The 5,757-nt window shown below is 36.5% G+C and overlaps 1 non-coding gene across 1 annotated transcript; it reads right to left on the reverse strand.

Moving 5' to 3' along the window:
* Positions 1-4,841: 4,841 nt before the first annotated feature.
* On the reverse strand, positions 4,842-4,917 carry LOC138833388 (small nucleolar RNA SNORD81). The gene has a single exon (XR_011373867.1). It is a non-coding gene; the product is annotated as a small nucleolar RNA SNORD81 (small nucleolar RNA).
* Positions 4,918-5,757: the final 840 nt, after the last annotated feature.

Here is a 5,757-nt window from a genome sequence, read left to right on the forward strand (position 1 = left end):
TTTTCAAAATAAATACACTCATTTTTTTAAATTTTTATTGCTATTGTAAAGGTAATGTACAAAGTGATTATAGTTACATAAGACAGGTAATAAGTACATTACTTTTTGAACAGTTTCATCCCTTCCCCGATATTCTCCTTCTTCTTCCTCCTGATCCTTGCCCCAAAAGTTGTATAGTTCATTTTCAACAGTGTCTAGTGAGTATTACTGCTGCATTTGTTGACCATTTGTTCCACCATTTCTATGGTACCCCTTACTCTCTTCAAAATAAAACAAAACAAAATTTATACAAAACAAAGGCTAGAGAAAACAAATATAGCCTGAAAGGAGATACAAAATAAAAAGCAAAAAATAACATAAAGGAACCATGATTTTAATTGCTCATATATATATATATGTATATATGTATATATGTATATATTTCCATTGAAGCTTTGTGATTTTCTTATAAACATATTCTCCTTTGGTTTAACTGAGTGAATGTATAGAGTCCTGTATAATTTATCATGTCCAAGTGTACTTTTCTTCTTTGATTTTGCCATCCAGTGTGATTACTTGTGGATCCATAAGCACCTCTTGGCTACCACAAATGAGGTAAGCCATACAACCTATGTTTCTCTGGGTCTGTTTCACTTCACTTAATAATTTTTCTGAGTCTTTCCATATCTTTATGAATGATGCAATATCATTCTTTCTGATAGAAGCCTAGAATTCCATTTGGTCTATAAGTCATATGACATATATCACATATGACATATGTCTATATGATTCATTTGTCCATTGATGGGTATTTGGGTGGATTCTATATCTCAGGGTAAGGTAAGATCCGATGAAAATATGACAAGAAGGAGTAGAAAAACACTAAGGCTCTTAGGCATAGCTCAAAAATTCTTAAGTAAAGATGCAGAATCAAAACAACTCAAAGAAAAACTGGATAAGTGGATTGCCTCAAACTGGAGAGTTTCTGCATGGCAGAGTTTCTACATGACAAAGGACATAGCTAGCAAGATAAATAGAAAGCCCACAGAATGGGAGAAGATTTTTACTTGCTATGCATGATTTTAAATATATTTAAAATATATTTAGCACTCAAAAATTTAAACCTCCTAAAAATAAGCCTGCAAATCCGCAACAATCCAACTAATAAATGGTCTAGAAAATGTGGTATATTTATACAACGTAATTCTATGCTTCCATCAGAAAGAATGACATCCCCCATTTGTTAGGAAATGGAAAGACTTGGAAAAGATTATATTAAGTGAAGTAAGCCAGGCCAAAAGAAACATAGGTACCATGGTTTCCCTTATTTGCAATAACTTGTATATGACTGGGACAAGCAGAAAAAAAATCACAAAAGATGATGTTAATCGAAATGAACCCCAAGATAGGGAAACAAGTGTTTTTTTCTTTCTTGCTATTGTTTCTAACGTATTCATTAGGTATCATGTGATTTTTTTTTTGTTGTTGTTGCTTTGTATGTCTCTCCCCCACGGTATAACCTCTGTTTTCACTGTATTGATGTTGGCATAATTTGGGAAGTGGAAGGGAAAAACAACAAATTTAATAGGGATACAAGCTGACCCATCTCAACAATGAGATGTACAAAGACGGTATGTCGAAAAAAGAACTTTACAAATTAGGCAGGGTGAGGGGGAGGGGGAGTATTGATGAAGAGGTAGGGGGAAGGGATGGTAGGGGAAAAACAGGATATGGCAACAATGCTTGATAAGAAATGTACTCATTACCTTGCTCATGTAACTGTAACCCCTCTGTACAGAATTTTCACAATAAAAACTTATTTTAAAAAAAGAGTAAAAGAGATAACTCCATATAAGAAATAAGAATGGCCAATAGAAAAATAAAGATATGTTCAACATCTCTGTCTATAAAAGAAATGCAAATAAAAACAACACTGAGATTCTATCTCAACCCAGTTTAGAATGGCCATGGCCAAGAAAACTAACAATAATAGATGCCGGCAAAGATGCAACCAAAGGGAAAACTACTACACTGTTGGTGGGAATGTAAACTTGTTCAGCTAATCTGGAAAGCAGTGTGGAGGTTCCCCAAAAGACATAGCATACAGCTTTTCTACAACCCAGCAATTCCACCCTTGGGCATTTATCTCATAGACCACAAACATATTGAAACCGATGCAACCATGTTCATTGCAACATTGTTTACCAAACCTGCATCTTGACACAAAGGAAGAAAACACAACTAAACATGGATGCAATATTATTTTCTTTTTTACTCAGAATTGGACCAGAATTTAGGATTATCATCAGCATAATTGAGAGCATGTTACAAATACAAAGTGACAAAACAATCTCAGACCTTGTGAATGTAAATCTGCACTTCAGAAACTTAACAAGTGAACCCTTTACAGCATAGGAAGTGGTGTTTAGGAGGACATGAGTATCACAGGTAGGGAGATACATTTTACTCTTCATCATATTTTAGATCATTTCTACTTAAACCTCTCTCTCTCTCTTTCTCTCTCTCTCTGTCTCTCCCTCTCTCACACACACACAAATACACATACACACACACACACACACACACACACACACACACACACACACACACACACTCATACCTGTTTCATTCCTTTTCTATAGCAAAGTAACTGACCTAAGCACTGAATAAAGAATTTTGTTTAATTCACAGATTTAGATGGAAAAGCCCTAGATGAAATATTCTTACCAGTGTCCTCATTAGGAAATGGCTATCATATCCATAGTAAAATACGATATATTATAAAAAGAGAACCAGCTGCAAGTTTAAGCGACCAAGCATCTGAGTGTCTTCATTTTATAATGAACAACTATTATTTCAAGCAACTCTCTCCATGAAAGTAGCTTTAACCCTCCTGAATACAGGAACTCCAATGGCCTAATCACTTCCCACAAGACACCTTTTCCAATGGCTAAGTGGGGTTCACTAGGGAATCAGCACAAGCCTCCTTCTCCAGGTGCTCCTTCTTCCTAGCTGATGTTCTTCCTCAGGATAGGGCCAGCATCTTTGGAGACAAGAAGACCATGCAAACTCTGAGACAAATACCCAAAGATTGGTTAAATTAGATTGAGACTGGAGATCCAGTGATGATTTAAGGGAATTATGACGTATATGTGTGTGTGATTATGCTTAAAAAGTTACACAAAGATGTTTCACCTCAATTTGTCATTCATTTTTAATTATAAACATTTCTACCATTTTCCTTTTCCATTAGATCACTATCTGTAAGAGAAAAGTGTCTTCTCCTTGACAATTTTTTACTCTAGGTATTAATAGGAAGTTCTTTGGGAACAGGGTTTCTACCACTAGTAACTAACATCCCTAAACAGATATCTAGGTAAGTATGGTGTCAGATGCCTCTTCTTATCCCTCAACTCTGTGTTCGTATTGGTCAAATTCCTGAGGATCAGAGCTGCTGATGGTGGGCACTATGTCATATACTAGTTGAAGGAGGTCAGACGAGACAGGCTGGGACATAAAACTAATTATAGTATGGTGGTGGAAACATGTTCACCTTCTGGAACCTGCAGTTCCTGACTTTCACAGTGGGGTCCCTCTGCCTAGTACCACAGGCATCATGGATTTTTATTGATTATCATTAAACACAGACACTTTGATGACACTTCTCAGAAGAGCAGGCTTTACCCATCTTTTTTAAATTTTATATATGTATATAAACATATTTATTTTTTTAATTGTGAAAATACTGAACAGAGGGGTTACAATGACATGAGCAAGGTAATGAGCACATTTCTTATCAAGCATGTTGCCTCCTCCTTTGTTTCCTCTTACCATCCCTGCCCTCTCATCCCCTACCCCCACCCTGTGCTGCCCCCACCAAAGTTGTAAATTCGTTATTTGACATAGCATCTTGTACATTTCATTGTTGCAATGGGTCCACCTGTATCTCTACTTAAACAAATTTTTTTTCCCTTCCCCTCCCCAAATTATACCAACATCAAATACAGTGTAAATGGCGGTTATACTGCAGAGAAGGGACATACAAAGCAACAAAAAATCACCTTATAAATATTTTAGAAACAATAGCAAGAAAGAAAAACCACTTGAGTCCTTATCTTGGGGTTCATTTCATTTAACATTAATTTATCTGACCTTTTCTGCTTGTCTCAGACATATACTAATTATTGCAAATAAGGGAAACCATGGAGCCTATGTTTCTTTGTGCCTGGCTTACTTTACCTAATATAATTTTTTTCCAAATCCTTCTATTTCCTAACAAATTTGGCAATGTCATTCTTTCTGATGGAGGCTTAGAATTCCATTGTGTATTGAGGGGCATCTAGGTTGGTTCCATATCTTAGCTATGCTAAACAATGCTGCAATAAACATAGTTGTGCTGGTAGCTTTAGTATAGTGTTGTTTGTGATCATTCATATAAATGCCCTATTGTGGCATTGCTGGGTCATAGGGGAGCTCTATGTGGAGTCTTTTGAGGAAACTCCATACTGCTTTGCAAAATACTTGAACAAGTTTACAATCCCACCAACAATGCAGTAAGGTTCCCTTCTGTCCACATCCCTCCCCTCCAGCATCTGTTGTTATTAGAGTTCTTGATTATAACCATTCTTACTGGGTTGAGGTGTTATCTCAGTGTTGTTTTGATTTGCATTTCTTTCATGGTTAGAGAGGTTGAGCATTTCTTTTTTTTTTTTTCAAAGTGGTTAATAGAAATTTATTTAAAAATTGATTTTCTATTCCAGGACATGCAGACAGCCAGCTACCTGCAAATGAAAACATACTTTAAGCCACATTTCTTGGTTTGAAGTTCAATTGTTTCAAGTTGAATTGTCCTTAAGAGAAAGCAGAATATCAGATCTCTTAGTGTCATCAAGTAGTCAGTGAGAGAGTTCAAGGTAGGTTGAGATCATCATATATTTGAGCATTTCTTTATGAAAACACTGAAATGATCCCACAGACCTATAGCCATCTAATCTTCGATGAAAAATAGACTGGAAGAAAGACAGTCTCTTCACTAAATGGTGCTGGCAAAATTGGTTCATCACTTATAGAAGACTAAAGCTAGATCCTTATATTTCACCCTGCACCAGAATAAATTCCAAATGGATCAAAAGCCTTGGAGTCAGCACCCTGAAAACATTACAGCATGGAATAGGAGAAACCCTAGGTCTCCTTGGCAGAGGCCAAAATTTTCTTAATAGAAACCCAGAAACACACCAAGTCAAAGAATGTTTGGACAAATGGGATTGCATGAAATTGCAGAGCTTCTGCATGGCAAAGGACATAGCTAGCAAGATCAATAGAAAGCCCATGGATTGGGAGAAGGACCTCACTAGCCATACAACAGACAAGGGTCTCATATCTAACATATACTTAGAAATCACAAAATTAAATCTCCTCAAAACAACAACTGCCCAATAAATAAGTGGGCTAAAATCTTACAGAGAAACTTCTCTGAAGAGGAAAAAAGCCACTAGAAACCCTTCCTTTTTCTTTACTTACACTGTTACATCCACCTGGCTATTTGCATATTGCTCCCTAAGGAGGACTTTAATTTCTATGTCTGAAATAAAGGCTCAGCTCTGAACTTGCCTTGACCTGTCAAGACTCCTGATTTCACTCCTAAAAAATGAAGTCTGTCTCTCATCTCCTGTGGCTATTAATGCTCTGGATCCCTGGTAAGTGTAAAGGGAGTAATGAGAGTGGGTGGCAAGAATTACCAGTTGTAATTTAGCCATGTGTTAGATGTTAATAGTAGGG

This window comes from Dipodomys merriami, unplaced genomic scaffold (assembly GCF_024711535.1).
Source record: "Dipodomys merriami isolate MVZ:Mamm:240054 unplaced genomic scaffold, mDipMer1.0.p SCAF_204, whole genome shotgun sequence".
Lineage (NCBI taxonomy): Eukaryota > Metazoa > Chordata > Mammalia > Rodentia > Heteromyidae > Dipodomys > Dipodomys merriami.